The sequence below is a fragment of the Xiphophorus hellerii genome, chromosome 3, assembly GCF_003331165.1.
Source record: "Xiphophorus hellerii strain 12219 chromosome 3, Xiphophorus_hellerii-4.1, whole genome shotgun sequence".
Classification (NCBI taxonomy): Eukaryota; Metazoa; Chordata; class Actinopteri; order Cyprinodontiformes; family Poeciliidae; genus Xiphophorus; species Xiphophorus hellerii.
The window spans coordinates 25,754,673-25,771,979 of NC_045674.1; the positions used below are offsets into that span (position 1 = coordinate 25,754,673).

At 40.8% G+C, this 17,307-nt stretch overlaps 1 long non-coding RNA gene across 1 annotated transcript; it reads right to left on the reverse strand.

The window, feature by feature from the left end:
• Positions 1-12,010: 12,010 nt before the first annotated feature.
• Positions 12,011-16,675, reverse strand: LOC116716223 (uncharacterized). The gene is made up of 2 exons (XR_004338415.1): positions 15,748-16,675; positions 12,011-12,570 (listed from the first exon to the last, which is right to left on the reverse strand). It is a non-coding gene; the product is annotated as an uncharacterized LOC116716223 (long non-coding RNA).
• Positions 16,676-17,307: the final 632 nt, after the last annotated feature.

A 17,307-nucleotide genomic window follows, 5' to 3' on the forward strand; every position in this document is an offset into this window, starting at 1 on the left:
GGGCGGGCTTGGCGGGGTGGTGTACAGTATCTCAGAGTTGTAGTTAATTACAAAAAGCATTAATGTTTTATTAACCCCTTTATCAGTAATTAATCACGGGTCTTTGATGTAAAGTTCAGCTTACAAAAGCACAAGAAGGGGAGAAAAAAAAAAAATCTCTCCTCCGTATTAGCCCATTAAGCTGGCTGGTACGGACCAGTCTCGCTAACTGCAGAGTGCAGGACAGCCTCCGCAGGCATTAAAGCATTTGTTTTGACAGCGCTGTTTGTTTTCTACTCCCAGAAGCCATTGCAGTGCACCTCGAACTCCCACTAGTCTCTCACCAAAAGAGCCAGTTTGCATTTCAAATATGATGGAGCAATTGCATATTGTACACAAAAATTCTACCTTTCCAAAATAATGCCTGCCTGCATTTCTTAGCTGTGTGTTTTACCTGACTGGAGGACAAAATGAGATTTTTCCCCCCTTTTACAACGGCAAAGTCCCTGTTTTTCCTCTTCTTCTTCGTTCTATGATGTTTTTTGTCTTTAGAATATCATTGTATAATATATACCTGGTGTTACCGGGACTGTTGTTGCAGCTGTTTAACAGGGACGGTTATTTTTGCAGTAACACATATTTCCAAACTAGCTGCTCAGGAGACTCAAGAACACACATATGAATCTGTCGTTCAAGCAAATAAAGGTATGATATAAAACAAAAACCCAGAACAAAAGTTGTTTATGCATGTCCGTATCATAAACACAAACCTTACTGCTCTTCGTATGATGCAGTTTTTGTTTGCTCAAAGACGACGCCAAAAACCCCCAACTTTCTCAAATGCACTTTCTCATTTGAAGGTTTTATTTGTGATTGTTTAGACTGAGTCATTTCACAGCATTTCTTTTTATATTTGACCTTTTTTTTTAACAAAGGTTGATCTTCTTGTGGCAAATACTGTTGATGTCAAGAAAATTGTTTTTTAAACTTAAATGGAAACTATGCAATCTTTAAACAGCTAAACCAAGAACCGTGTGTGCATTATAAAACACTAAGATCTTTACTTTTTGCAGATGATGTGGTTCTGTTATGATCGCCAAGCCCTGCTCTGGTCACAGCAGCTGGGATGAAAGTTAGCTTCTCCATGTCTGTGGCTCTGATCATTTGTATTTTAATTAAACTTTTACTGTTTTGTTTTTTTTTTAAACCACAATTTGAGTATACAGTCCAACTTCTACCGTCTTTAGCTTTTGTTTAGCATCTTTCAGCTCCATTTTGTCACTTGTTGTAACCTCAGGGTGAGTCAAGTGCAGATCTGGGATTTGTGGTTGATGGAGACAGAGGTGTGTGACAATTTATTATGCAGTTTGCTGTGCTTGTTACAGCCTAATGAACGCCGGCACCTTTCTTTCTTTCATCACTCAACAGGGTAAGCTGCCAAGTCGTCTATTTAGACTACAAGAAGTAGATTAACAGCACTTTATGCTCATTCTCATTACATTGGCTTATAAAACGGAGTACGAGCCCGGTCAAACAAATAATTTTGCCCCAACCTTACCTGAATTTCGGGTCGGGTTCAGGTCCAGGTTGGGTCATAAATTGAAACTCTACACCATTTGTTGTGCGTCCAGTAGGATATTTTATGATGCAAAGACCATGTCCTGGTATCCTGGTCTTGTTGATTGATGGTGTGTTTGAGCTCCATATACAGTTTTGTATTTTTTATTATTTTTTTCCATTATCATGGGGCAAGAGGCGAGGTACACCATGGAAAAGTCTACTTTTCAAGGGTGTTCATAAAAACTAACCATGAGTGCCAACAAATGTGCATTGTACTGCATTTTTTGGTTACCATTTAATAACTTCAGTGTGGGCTAAATATACACTTAAGGATTTGAAGAATGTTGGGAAAAAACATGTTTTTTTCCATAGCTTGAAGTAAACAAAGGCAGTTAAAACAGCAGGACAGAAACCTCGCTGCCAGCGAGCCTTTGGCGCGCGCTGTCACACTCGTATAATCGCTCAACACTGTTCAGTCCACTTGGGTAAAACACACAAGTAAACATATCAGGTAGATTTCAAGTACAGTACAGACCAAAAGTTTGGACACACCTTTTAATTCAATGAGTTTCCTTTGTTTTCATGACTATTGACATTGTAGATTCACACTGAAGGCATCAAAACTATGAATAACACATGTGGAAATATGCACTAAACAAAAAAGTGTAAAACAACTGAAAATACCCCTTATATTCTAGTTTTTTTTCAAACTTTTGGTCTGTATTGTATGATTTAGACAGAATACTATCACATCAGTGCCTGTCTTTAATAAGAGGCTGGATGTATAAATGAATCCCTAGCTAAAACGGTTTCAAGATAGAAAACATTAAGGAGCACTAACTGAACTGACACATTGAGTCTGTGGACATGTGGACTATTCCTTTAAGAAATTCACTGATTTTAAGCAAAGCATCATTCAAAACCCTTAAACTAAGTTAAGTAAATGAAACTTACTTTCATGTCCAGTGTTTGGTATCGGAAAGCTTAATGTAGATGACAGGCCTTGAAAATATCATTTCACACAACTGTACATATTTGCATAATTAGATTTCTGAATGTCATTGGTAGTACAAGATTTTATTTAGGGGCATTTCTGATGTTTATTTCGAAAACCGAAAAACACTTTTCCTTCAATCTTCGCCATGTTCCACTTTTTGTTTGTCTGCTATATATCTCAACACAATACATTGAAGTGTTGGGTTTTATTTAGTGTGATATGCAACATAAAATACATAAAGCAAAGATGCTCAACCCTGTTTAATTCCCATCAATTGAATGTAAATATTTTCTATAAAAAAAATAAATGTAATCCTGTTGCGTCTTCCTTCTACTTTATTATACACTACTCTGCGTTTTTCTGTCACATAAATCCCACTACAATACATTGACACTTGTGGTATATAACATTACAAAGTGTAAAAAAAAATAAAATAAAAGGAGGTATGAACACAAGCAACAGGCCACTGTCTCTATCCACCTATGACCCCGGCCTCTCTGCCTCTCAGGGGGCCGTCTGGGGTGATCTCGGGGTCAGGGGGTGAAAGAGAGGCCAGCTGGACTATGAGAGGGTGATGATGAGGTCAGCAGACCGAAGAAACTCTGCTGTCTATTTGCGTCCCTGTGTGGTGTGTTTGCGTGTTTCTGTGTGTGTCCAGTGGGGGGCCAAGGGGCGGCATGCAGGGGGGTGCTGGACTGATATTCGGGGTGAGAGTCAGGTCAGGTTGCCTGTGTACGCTGAGGCCGGGGTGTGCTGCACGGGTCACCCACTGGTCACCGAGGAGCTTCCTCCCTCTTCTGGTGCCTTCCCAGTGGCTAATTATTACCCCTTTGTCCCACTCGAACAAACACTCCCAGTTAGCAGCAGATGGATTGGCAGCCAAGATTGTTAGAAGAAAGTGAACTAAATGCTCCTCTCTTGTTTTTTTCGTTCCCACCCACCACCACCTCCTCCACCACCTTCCCCAATCCTGAAAACACAGGCATAAACACACATGACCCCCCCCCTTCTCCCCCAATCCAGGCACATTCCCTTCTCTGCAAAAGTACAACAAGACACTAGAGGCCATGTTACCATTGTTGATGCTTTTGTTGTTATTGCTTCTGCCTGCCTTGATTAAATTAGGAAATCCTTTAAGTCGGCAGAAAAGAGGGGAGCGCTGTTTTATTATTAAAGAGGAAAGAGACACCCCGGCAAACGTTGCGCCGGTTAATGAGAAGTACAGCACAGTGCTTCAGGACTTGAAGATTTCAATAACATGGCACAGCAGAACACCCCCCCCTACATCCCTAACCCCCCCAAACCTCAACACTACCCCGCCCTTCCACCCCTCTGTTGGGGGGAAAATACAACCCCTCACCCCATTTCCCCCCAACTCTCTGTCTAGTTGCTCTTTCCTTGTTTTCCTTGTTGGCAAAGCAGGCTATAGGTGCTGTCTGAGAGACATATGTAGTTCAACAGTTTGTATTTCTTTCCTCTTGTTGCCTGTAAGCTCCCCTTCTGTTCCCCCTTCCCCCCCATCCTTCCCGGGGTTTTTTTTACACATACAATTTGCCTGTTTTTCTTTTGATTTCACCTTGATATTTTCATTGCATGGGAAGACGTGGATTGATGAATTCTGTTTATTTCAATAAAACCCTCTGTGGTGTTTTTTTTCCAAATTTGTGCAACAATAACAAACTACTTACAATGTGAAATAATAATAATAATAATAAAATGACTAAGTGTGATTTTTGTTGAGGGCTTTATTATTGGTTGGTCTCAACAATTCCATTTGGTAATATTTTTGTATTTATTTTTTTGTTTTTAGTCTGTAACTGGGCACTAAAATCCAACATACCACACTAATAACTAGAACATTTTCCTACTGTTACTATTTATCCTTTGAGAAGAAATGGCAAAAAAAGTGCAAGCTCTTGCATTCCAGTTTCACCCGATATCCTAAATCAAGTTGTAATCCTCTGAAAGCTGCACTCTGTTCTCCACAAAGGCACTTTTACTAATATCCACGACATCTAAAGGTGGAGCAAAACGAAAAGTATTCTCTTATCAACTTCCCTAAATTCTCAAAATAAGCAAAACAGTATGAATTACAGATTCGAGAAACCATTTCACGCGGAGCCGTTTAGCCCTTCTTTCGAGTACATCCACTGCCCTTTCCACGTCTACTATCAGCTTACATGAAGGAGATTTCTGTTTCGGTTTAGCAGTTGCTAAACGACAGATTGCAACGCTGCCAAGAAGGAATCCAAACAGAAATGCCAGTTCCAGAAGAATGAGGATCTCGTCTTTTATTTTCTTTATTTCTGTCACACAGATTGTCGCGTAGGTGGATGCCACTGGCAAGGCAAGGTCACAGTCGCCGTGCGGATTTAGCGTGTGCGTGCGCTGATTTTTTTTTTTTTTTCCGTCTTCTTTTTTTCGCGAATGTGTTTTAACTTCTGCTGTACGGAGTGGGAAGCAGGCGCATTTCATTGTGCATGAATTTGCCAGAGTGTGAGCGGCTGCATCTGTTGTTTAGAGGGTCGTGTCAGATTGTGGCTCCATCAGACATACTGCAACTGCACAGCCTCCTACACGAATGCTGTTTTCCCGTACAGCCAACACCGCGTGTGTGTGAGGAACGCACCGCATTATGTTTACGTACACACACTGGTAGTCTTTGACCAGGGAAAGCGATAAACAGACAGCAGTCTTAAAAACATGCTCTTGATCGCTTAATGTGTCTAATCTCCTGAATGCGGTAAAGGAAACTAAGAATATATCATTATAGCTGTCTGTCAAAGGTGCTTCTACCTTTGTTTGTAGCGTCTTTAATATCGTGTCTGTGTTTCAAAGCTAAAATCAGAACTTTATCACTTCAGAAGAATTCTGCTTTCTCGTACTTGTGCTAATTTCAGTGATGTATCACACATTGTCAGGGTCGGAAGAGACAGAGTGACTGCAAATAATATTTCTCCATAAAGTTCATGCTGGTTCCAAGTGAAATGTGTCAGAACTACTTTCTCTTGTCGCTTATGGAGCTCCGTACATGCAGATGTATCATGGTGACACTGATGACGTCTTGTCACATTCAAAAGAACCAACAAACGACACATAAGACATCAGAACTGGGAGGTAAGACAATAACAGTCCAGTTAGTGTTTTTTTTTTTATGTCACACTGCATGTTTGTTACTCAACTGGGAAGCACTACGATGAGAAGAAGGTAAGGCAGCAGAGGCTATATGTTGCTTTGCACAAAGTTACCTTGGGAAACCTTGGGTCCTGATGCATGACATGGAACACTTATCTAGGTGTTGTGGACTGTACACAACCTTTCGTGGAGAGGCATTCACCGACTGCTTACTCTTGATTTGAGAAGGATTTCTGGTGTTGACTTGGTAGCAAATTCCCAAGAGCTCAATCCAGGCCAGGATCTGTGGGACATGCTGGACAGATCCAACCCAAGCAGGCCCCACTTCACAACTTAAAATACTTTTTCTGAACATCCTGGTGCCAGATTTGACAGCATACCTATAGGGAGTCATTGGAGTTGGTCATTGCTTCAACAAGTCAGGTCTTGTTTGGAAACGAAAGTCATAGACACTGTTGTAGATGGTGGTGATATAATATTGCACTGATCAGGCATAATAATTGTATGTGTAATTAGTGTGTTTGCCACATCTTTACCACTATTGAGGAAATTTACACAAGGCCAACTAAAATACTGGAGTAGTCAAACTACATAATTTTAGTCTGTTCTATGTTTTCTGCAGCCTGTATAAAAAAACCCAGCCCTTTGTTCAGACTCTGTACGCTTTGCTTTGTACAGAGAGTCTTAACTCTTGGCTTTTGAGAAATGATTGCTTGCTGGAGGCGTGGTCTCTTGTTGAAGTTTTAAATGGTTGGATGTGATTTTACTCGATGTCTACGTTTGGCTCGATGAAGCTTTCCGTAATGTCTAAAACAGTCTTCTTGCACCTACTTTAACCGCTCAGTGTTTGGAAGCATGGCGAACATGGACTGAATGGCTTTCTTCACTTCCTCCACTGCCAGGAGGAAGGAAAGAAAATATATGGAAAATATATACTTGTTTACATTTTTTTGCACAATTTAAGTGACTGACACAGCTTCCTTAATTAGCCTCTAACAATTAAGCTAACAGTAGAAAGCACTAGTAGGTAGTACGATAAAGAAATACAAACTAATTATGGTCAATATACATTCTCGTCTTAGTCTTGGCATATAGTGAGTTTCATGTGCAAAAGGGAGCAACTCAAGTCATACAATGTTTGATTGTCCCTGGAGAGAAGGATGAGAAGAGAAAGATGCGACTAAAGCAGCTAAAGCAGTCAATACTACAGAGGCAAAAAAGCCCCCCCTGTTACTTTTTCTCTTTTACTCATTCCACAGCTAGGTTATCAGTGAGATACAGTGTCAAAGGTCAGACAGGACTCCTCTCTGTGAACCCCCGACCCTGTCGTGACCCCTGGACAATAAGATTCATCAGGCTGATTTTCCTGCTGAGTTCACACAGGTCATCTTCTCTTCAAAGACGCGCTGAGCTCCCGGCAGCCAGTCAGGTCACTGTTCCTGAAAGAGCCACCAAGCATCCGGCCGCACAGAAAGGATACGCACCGCATAAAAACGGACAAAATCCAGAAAAAAAGAGAGAAGAAAAACAAAATGGACAGTGACACAAATATTCTGTGGATCTCTGGTGTTTCAGGTTGACAAATCTGCAGAGATCACCCCTTGACCTTTTGGCCGAAGCGGCCCTTATGGGTAATGATGATACTGATGGCTTGACAGCCATCTTACCCGGTGGCCATCTGGAGCAGCTGACATGGTGGCTGATTGAGAAGGAGACTCGCCACTGGCCATGAATTGATTTTTTTTTTCCTTTTTTTTTTTCTATGATCCCACCCCTCCACTCAGGCTCAGGAGCTCTAAGGAACGTGAACTCTGACCTTTGATAGTTGAACTGGAGGTCACTGTCAATGCCTTTTTTCACCGTCTTTATCACATCCGAACAACAAAATATTACCTCATAGCATAATGTCATAAGCAGACGTTTGCTTGGCTAGTCGCAAGAAGATAAGAAAAACCTACATTTTGACATCACTGAACTGGAGGACCTTGCTCCTCACATTTGCTGGCTCACCTGATGATGATCAAGGCTCAAATTCTCCAAGCTGAATGATTCTCTGATTGGCGGGTTTCACTTTTGATAAGAACAAATATGGCTGTCTAATATCCAATCTGACGAAATGACTCCCTTTTGAGACTGGGAAGTGATCTGATGATCAGGGTTTTTTTGGGACTTCTTATGGCCTTTTTCAATAATTGCTTTCCTGATTTCCCCCCTCATCTGTAAAGTAAAGGAGCTAATGGTTGTCAAGTCAAAAGATTCTCCCACCAGAATCCCAGTAGGCTGGTTTTCTGACTAACTATCTTCTTGCTCGTGTTTTCCTATAACTTTAGGTGAACAGCTACGTCTTGCTAAGGTTTGTGCCTTTCTCTTTTTATTTCTTGTATGGCTGGATCGTGAAGGCCTGACTACCTTTGCAAGGCTCTATAAGAACAGATTACCTTCCCTCAGTCTCTCGTGGCTCAGTGTCATCCCCGGTAGTGGTTTCTCCTTTTAGGAAACCTTTACTTCATAAGTAATACGCTGCTGATCTTCTGCCGATTGCACATGCCGAGTGTGTGGAGGAGCAAAGCAGGTTGTAACCATTACTAGCTCTGTTGCAAGACCCACTTTCCTCTCTCCTCTTCCCCCCTCCTCCAATTGTTGCGACACCTCTAAAATCCAGAACCGTCCACGCCCCTTAAACAGACACCTACACATACCACAGCGGCTGTATAGTGATCCCCGTAATCCGACAGGCTCCGGCAGTGACTGATAGCTATTGTTGCGTCGGCAAGCTTTTGTCATCTGACAAAGAGATGTGGTTTTGGCCCTCATCCCTCCGCATCATCCTCTTCCTCAGCCTCTCTCTCTCTTTCTTGCTCTCTCACGGGGATATGCAGGGGCCTTCTGCACCCCTATCATGATGAATGATGGAGTCTCGAGGATTGGCGGGAAGGAAGAGGGTGGTGCTCTCAAAGACTGTCTTCATCCCAGGGAACCCGTAAAAAGCTTAATGGCATAAAAAAAAAATATTCCGAAATGCCGTTTGTTCGCTGTCAAAATCGAACAAACGAACTTGATTAAAACGCTGAATGAGACGTCGACTTTACGGCACAGGCGTTAACCAGCAACTGACATGTTTTCGCCGCTCAGACGATTTTATTTAAATTTTTTTGTTTTTTGCTCATTTTGCTTGTTTATTATCATGATAATGAAGTCACAGTGTCGATGTCATCAGGAGAAATCTAGCATTTTGGCCTGGTTCCACTGCTAATATATGCAAGAGTTGCTTCCCCCCCCCCCTCCTTAACGTCTCTGCCAGGGAGAAGCTACTAACCAAAATGGCTTCTAATTGAGCGAACTAGAAACAATAAAAAACACAAAGACCTGACAGGAAATATATGAGATTCGGTGAACATTTTGTGGAGTTTTAAATGTAGCTTTGAAATTTGCTCCTTAATATGTTCCGGTGATCACCAAACCACTGCGAACGATAAAAAAAAGGGGGCTTTGTTTTTCTTTTCTTTTCCTTCGTGACAGCAAGGATTTCAATGTAATGAGTGGGAGTGACGGAGCACTACTGACAAGCTTAAAGCACTATAAATGTTAGGACAATACGAACTGGCAGACTGAATGCGTGTGATTTCGCTCTTTTGAAAGGGAAAGACACATTTTCTTTCCGCTTTCCTCCCTTTCTTTATTCTTTTTTTTTTTTTTTTCTCCACTCCTGTTTTTTTGTACTCGTGCCATTTGTCTCAATGGCCCCTCAGTGCACCGTGGGGAATAGCAGCAGCACTTGCGCCATGTGTGAGACAAAGAGAAAGGTCTGTTTCAACACCATCAATCCCGCAATCCCACACAGTGACGAGCGAGAGATAGTCACCATCTGTGGACGTGTTTCTCGTCACTTTGCCGAAAAGTAAAAACTGCACCAAGCAAAAGTTAAAAGTGTGAACGCCTCAGTGTGGCGTTTTGTCTAGGTGTTTTGGAGATACCTCCCACTATATTCCGCCTTGCCTTTAGTTTTAAATAGCACGGCATTTGCGGCGCACATCCACACGCGACATGGTGTTAAGTCTTTTTGCATGTTAAAAACACCGTTTTTTTTAAAATTTCTTCTTTCCTCTCTCTGCACTTCCGTGTCACTCTGCCTCTGCTGTCTGCTTTTCCCTCATTCCCTCTTTTCCTTCATTCCCTGTCCCTGGCTGCAGCACAGCAGCCATTAGCTTTACAAATCCAGCCTTTGATCTCTGATTTGGGCGGGTGCCTAGGAAAGAAGGGGCACTTCGCGTGTGTGTGTGCGCGTGCGCGCGCGTGGGGGTGAACGTGCGTGTGTGCATCGAGCTGTCGATGTAGGCCATTTGAGGGCTAGCTGGCACTGCAGAGGAGGAGGGTTCATGACCGGTCCACTTCTGCCGAGGTATTACAGAGGGAGTCGATTTCCAGGGAAGAGGCCATGATGATGATGCCTGTTCATTTGCATTTGTACTGAGCGAATAAGCAGCCTAATGGTTTAAATATAACTCACTCATGGCTCACTCCTCACACCGGTTTCTCGTGCTCAGACCACAGTTTGTCCAACATCCTGCCCTGCAAAATGCTTTCCCTTCACTTGCCTTACCCTTCACAGACTCTTGTTCGGTCTCCTAGCGCCTCATCTGTGAGGGAACATCTTCGTTCCGCAGTTACGTGTCCGTGCGCTACATTACCAGGCTCAAATCACTTCTTAGGTCTTTGATAATTGTGAAGGAATTTAAATTTGTCATAGACAGCTGTTATTACGCATGCCAAATGTGTCTGTCGCGGATCATTACCATGTCCTTTGAATACTGACTTAGGTTTTATTGGTTTGTTCTCAGTGAGATATCGTAGTCTTTTCAAAGGAAAAAAGAAAACTTTACTGACTATACTGTAATCTTCATAAATCTATGATTTGGAGTGTAATCTGATAAAACAAAATTAATGTTTTGGCAGTTTTAGGTTGATTTAAGGACTATATCAACATTTGAGGTTTTTAATGGTAGTGGACGGATTGGTCTGAAATATGGATAATGTCGATACCAAGTCAGTATCATTATCGGATTACTAGCTTACTAGTGTGATAAGATCAATACTTAAGCTTCCCTCTTCAACTTTTTAAAATGTTTGTATTGTAGCTGTTCTACCTCAAAAATATATTTTTTGAACGTTATTTTCTTTTCAATTGTTACAGTTTAAGTTAATATATTAAAGTATTTTGTGGACACCTATAAACTTTCTACAAATTCTGTTTTCTAATGGAAAAAACTGAAAAAATACCCAAATGTCAGACGTTTTATGATATCAAACTTCAATAAAAAGCATCGGTATTGGTGATACTGACCCTTTTTTTTTTACTTGGTATTAGATCGATACCAAAATATACAGTATCGCAGACATCTATACTCTAAAACAAATGATCACATCTACAAAATATAGCTCAGTTGGTTGAGTTCTTGAGTTTCAGACTTAAGCTGTACTCAAGCAAATGGCAGATTGGCTGAATGCACTTTTCTAGTCATCCTGACAACACTGTAGCCACATTAGCAATCTCACTCTCTAAAGTCCATTCATTCATGCATCGATACACAGATCAGCACCTTGCCCAGGAGCTTACCGACATGCAGCAAGAGAAAGTTGAAATCAGACTAACAACTTTGGATTCGCTGTACTCACTGACCCACAGTCTCAAAAATAAAGACTTCAGACGTGACTTGGACTCGTGATTGGAGTTTCGAGGCTTACATTAAATTTTTGCCTCATGTAATCAGGAGACGATGCAAGCTGGTATATAAGCTGCAGACTGCAGCTCTGACAGGTGAGACATTACATGCCATGTTATCCTCTGAATGGATGCACTTGATTTACCAGCCGGCGATGTTCACAAACTGAGTGCTGTTGATGCTTAATAACAATCTGTTCATGTTTGCTGTAGTTTTATCATTTTAACTGTGCAGATGTTAAACTGAAATAAATTTGGGTTGCATCGGAAAAAACTGAACTTATTCGTTCGCTGTTAAGATACCTGCATCACATCCCACTTGATGCTCAAGTGGGATATGATGCACTTGAGCATCACAAATAGCACTTCCTATTTTGTTTGATTAGAAATTTGATGAGATTTATTTTTCACCCTATCAATTTTCAGTAATTAAAAGCAGCTCATCAGAGGTTTTTGAATACCAAATTAAACACAGAGTTGATTTAACAATTCTGTTTTCCTATTACACCCTAATCCTAATTATTTTTAACATTTACAAAAAATATTAAGCTTAAGTATCCAATTCTAATAACTTTGTGTCTCCATACTGTCAAATTTCAGTAGGAGAACAACTTAATCTGTAAGTTTGCACATGTTTTAATAATGATCAATTATTAAAACAGAGTACATATGCTAACATTAGCCTAGCATGTTAGCTAGCATCATCAGGAGGGAAACAAATGCTTGTTTCTTGACCACTGCAGGCTTATGTTTCTATATCCTCTAGTCCTAATAAAAAAATATGAAAATATGAGTCATCGAAACATGGTTAGGCAGAAATATTGAATCCATGTTGAAGCCTGACATTTAACTTATCCAAAAAGAGGTCGGTGACTTAAACGTTGAATACACGTTGGATTGTGTTTTTAAAAATATCTGACTCGTTTATGACTGTGTGAACAACAGTCTATTGTCCGTGGAAGAACAGCGTCCATGAGGTTAAGACTTGTACTTTCTGAACCAGGACAGGAAACTGTGAGTTGGGTTAATTTAAGCTTGACTCTGGTTTGGTTGACTTGGGTTTGGGTCTCCTTGGCTCCTTGGGATGCCTGCCTCACGCTCTGGTGCATAACGAAGCCGCTTCTTGACAGACTCACTGTAGTCCTGGTCAGTCAGCTTTGGTCAAACTGCTGAGCAGCAACTGAAAAACACAAAAATAAGAACGAGGAACATGGAGTGTTTATCTGATTAAAATTTTCATCCTCCTTAGTTGAACACCAAGATGGCTGCCACAGAAGACACACCCACATGGTAATAAACATTTCAGCAGTACGTTGACGCTCAGAATGTTCACATTTGCACACTCTGTAGATAAAATGGAAAGGTTATGGAATAACATAACAAGAATTAATCATTGCTTGTGTAGCATGATCATGTTCTGTGGAAACCAGTTAGGACAAAATATCTCTTACTATCAAGAGATGAAGATAGCAGCTGAGTTTGTGCATTATTTGTTTTACTTTAGACGTGTCAAACTCTCCACAATAGCACACAAATAAAGGGTAAATTTCTACCAAAAAAATTCAAAAATTTGGAGACATTTTCTAGAAAAAACAGGGACATTGCTAATTTTGAAAAGTTGAAAATTTCTTAGAGAAAACTAAAATTTTGAGATTGATCTCAGAATTTTTATAGAAATAAAGAAAATTTCTGAGTTTGAGAAGTGGAAAATTTGTTGGAGATAGCCAACAAATTGAGATCAATCTCAGAAATTTTCAAGAAAAAAAACTTGGACATTTTCGAGTTTCAAAAGTTGAAAACTGGACTTTTCTAACTCAAAGTTCCATGTTTTTTCTAGAAGATTTCAGTTTTTTGGTGGAAATTTAGTCCTTTTGTTTCTATCTACAATCACCCTAATACGTTGTCATACTCATGAGGTTGTATGAGTTAAGACACACATCTTCATCCATCCGATAATGTACAAAATTTCATCAGATTTCCGTGCTTGAACACCATCAACCATTGGCGGCCTGCATTTTGGAATAACAGCACCTGTCCTCTCCTCTCTCCTCTCGTACATCCATTTGTTCATCATCCTGGCCTTTTCTCCTGCTCTCCACTTCTCCAGAGAAGTAATGAATGGCTTCCCTCAATGCAGCGAATTCACCTGTTTCTGCTTCATCCTTCCTCCGCCGTATTAAGTGGGGATTTATGGAGGCGGCTTCCCATTGAACAAAACTATTTGTCTTCCAGTTTGGTTTAACAGCACTCTTTATTCCCTGCAGATTTAAGGATAGCAGGCCAGGGGTAGGTTGGTGGGGAGGGTCAGTGCCATTAAGGCCTAAGGCCCTCCCAATTTCTCTCACATTTACAAGGCGAAGGCAAACAGTCCTGAGCAGTCTGCTCCTAAAGAGATCTCTGTGAATAGACGCCTGATGGATCAACCATAGTGCTAAACTATGCAAGAACACCATCCCATTTCTACCTGTTTAGCTTTGCATTTTAAAAGCAACTTGGAGTGCTTTGAAAGCATATGCATTCCCTTTCAACTTTTCGCCGTATTCAATTTTATTTGGATTTTATGAGAAGTGTGGTGTGCATGTGTTTGGCCCCGTGAGGAAACAGCCATTATTGCTACTGTTCATTGCAATTACAGCTCTGCAAGCTTTGCACATCCAAGCACTGAAATGTTTGCCTATTCTTCTTTGTGTCCTAGTTCAAGTTCAGCCAGAATAAGCTCGAGCATGTTCCAGTTCAGTTGGACAGCAGGGTCTTGGTAAATTTGGGCTCTTTCATATTTTTTAACGATGGGTTGAACGGGGTGATTCTCAAAGTTTGCCATAACTTTTCCCTAAACTTCATTTCTGACCTTTGTGGGGTTCCTCTCGGTCCTGATGCTGCTGTTTTGCTCGTATCCTAACGCCATCTCGGGTGTACAGTAGACACAGACGTCTAGGCAAGTGTAGACGAATATCTTGGAAGACAAATTTTTATGCGTTTCAGCATTTCATCCACACAGAAACTCAATTTAATATCACTACAAATGATTATTTATAAAAACTCCAACTAAAGTGGATATTTTAGAAAACTCTATTTGCATTTGCATGTGCACATGAGAAAACAGAGGTTTAGGGCCCTGTGCATTACAGGCCTGCAGCAAATGATGCGCCAGCATATCCACATACTTGTTTTGACATAATTCCCAATCAACATTGTCTTGTGTTTTATTAATGTTGTATTCTAATAGGATATTTAAAAGTAGTTATGCCTATTGTATAACTGTCTTTACATATGAACCTTCTAGCACCGTGTTTAATTCCTAACAGGAAGTTGTGGTTGTTTTGAAGCATTCTGATTGGCCGATATAGGTTTTAGCTTTGGGCTACACCGCCCCCTATGGGTTTGGCATGTTTAAAACAACGCCCAGGGTCGGATTTGTGCGGGTTCATGTGTGTGAAAACATTTGAAACCTTTCTCATGTACAATTTTAATATTTTAAAACAAAATGGCAGCGATATTAGTTTTTATTAAGTGTACAAGGCCTAACACACCTATGAGGCCTTTTATTGTTGGACTCTACTAAATTAGTAGTAGAGTAATTAGATGTACTGATTTTTTTTTAGTTGTATCAAAGTAAATAATCTGAATGCAAAAACAGGGTAAAAAGTTTTGAAAGCTACTTTCCTTTCCTCCTACTTCACAATTATGACCTTCGTGTTGGTTTATCACAGAAAAAACTCCAATAAGATAAAGGTAAACAGACATAGTAAATACTTTAGCAAGGCATTGTAGAGTTCGAAAAGCACTTAGAAACACACAAAGTAAGGCACAGGTCAACCAGAAAAAGTTGCTACAAAGACATTTGTTGCTAATAGTCCTTAATAGAAATTAAAGCAGCCAAAACGGTGGTGTTTTGTAATTACTTGGTGGCAGTGGATCTGGGCGACTTTTATATGTTTTTTATTTTATTTTTTTTAAAATGCCAGCGACTGTGTCATATAGCTGCATTAGCGTCTCATTACTTTGGAGATAAGGGAGAAGATTCCTTAATGCCTCTTGACAGGCCGTGATGTAATTACACAGTGTTTGTTGCGAGTCTACATGATAATTTGTGTTTCCAAGGGATCTGTCGTGCGCTCGGGACGCCGGGTACATAAATGATTCAACCCCTCATAAATGTCCTGATTGAAAGCAAAGCTTGTTGCCCGGACTCCAACTCGAGCATCTCGTCATCGCCGTAACTTGTGGCCTTAAAAACACAAAAATAAACACACACAACAACGAAAACAAGAAGAAGAAGAGAAACACACACACATCACAGCACACTGGCTTGGCACCGTGAGGCAGAATTATGCATGAAGCTGTAAGAAAAGCTTACCTTTCACTTCTTGCTCTCTAACCGCGTGCGCGTACAGAGGGGCGATCGAGACGGGGGCGAGCGTGATATGAGAGAGAGAGAGAGAGAGAGAGAGAGAGTTTAGCGTGTCTGTGAGATTGTGCGGCGGATCCCCAGAGGCTGCAATTGTTGTTGAATTTACCCATTCCCACCCTCTGAGCCCGACCTAACAAGGCTGCGCTACATCTGCATGGGGGCCGTGGAGTTTATGTACACGGTGGAGGCTGTTTGAGAACGGCGTGTGAGCGAGTTTGGGGGCGTTGATTTTTTCCCTTTATTTTTTTTTTCTTTTTCTCTTTTTTGTACTTTGTTTTGGACTATCTGTTTTGAAATCTGTGCGGTGGGCAGGCGATATTAAAGGCAGAGCGAGGTGTTCCTGCGTAGCCGCCGGGCTCGCTGCGCCGCTCCAGCGTTCAGACTGTGACCCCGGCCTTCGGGTGTGTGTGTGTTTTCATTCTCTTTGTACACAGTCCCAAAGATGTTTTTGCTCTTCTCCACTTTTCTCCTCTCTTTTCCTCCCTCCCTTCCCTTCTTGTGTTTCTTACAGAACAGGGCCCCAGATACTAAAAATCGCCCCTGGTTTATTTGGCCTGTCTCCGTCTCTCTCTCTCTTTTTTCCGTCTCCGTTTTATGCAGTGTATATCTCCTGATTTTCTTTCCTCTCATCTCCTTTTCTTTTTCTCTTGTATTTATCTTCAGCAAGTGCTCTCACTTTTGCGATCAATACAATTTATTTTTACTTTTTTTTTTTTTTTTTTTGCTTGAAGGTCCCGGGGCCGATGTGAGAGGCGCCGGGGGATTTTTGAAGTTAAAATGCTAAACATGTTAAACAGCAAAGATGTTTTGAACATTTGGGAATCATCGGAGGGATGTTAAATGTCTGATATTTTTTATTTTCTACTTTCCTGGCCTCCAGCTGCTTACTGTACATGCATCCGACGTTATAGCTTTTTAAAAGCTCCCTTTGATCTTCCTGTAGTGTTTTATATAATATTTTTTACATCCTGCATTTAAATCCATTAGTGAATCACTAAATCAGGGATCTAGCAGCTGCATTTAGAAAAGTGAACGTGTGATATGCATATTTTCCTATTTAGAAATTTACTTTGAAATCAGCTTGCTTCATTTAAAAGCAACACAGAACCACTTCACACTTGATGGGGAGATTTTTTCCCCCCCCTTGATTTCTGCAGAGACTAACTTACTTTTTGAAATTAAAAGTTTAGCACATCAAAAAAAAAAAGATCCCAACAACCGTCCGTGGTGGGTTTTCACAGATCAGAGTTTGTATATTTATGATCTGAGGGAGTTTATGAGAGCCTCAGATTAAACGTGTCATCCTGAAGCCAGGCAGTGTTCAGCAAAAGTATTCACTCCCGTTCAAATGTCTCACATTTTGGTCAAGTTAGAACCACGTCGGTGTCTTTTAGTTAGAATTTAAACGATGCATGAACACAGAATGTGCGTAATTTGAACATGTAAGTTTTTTTATTATTATTATTTAGAAAGAAAAATCTTCAAAGTGTCATGCGCGTATGCCAA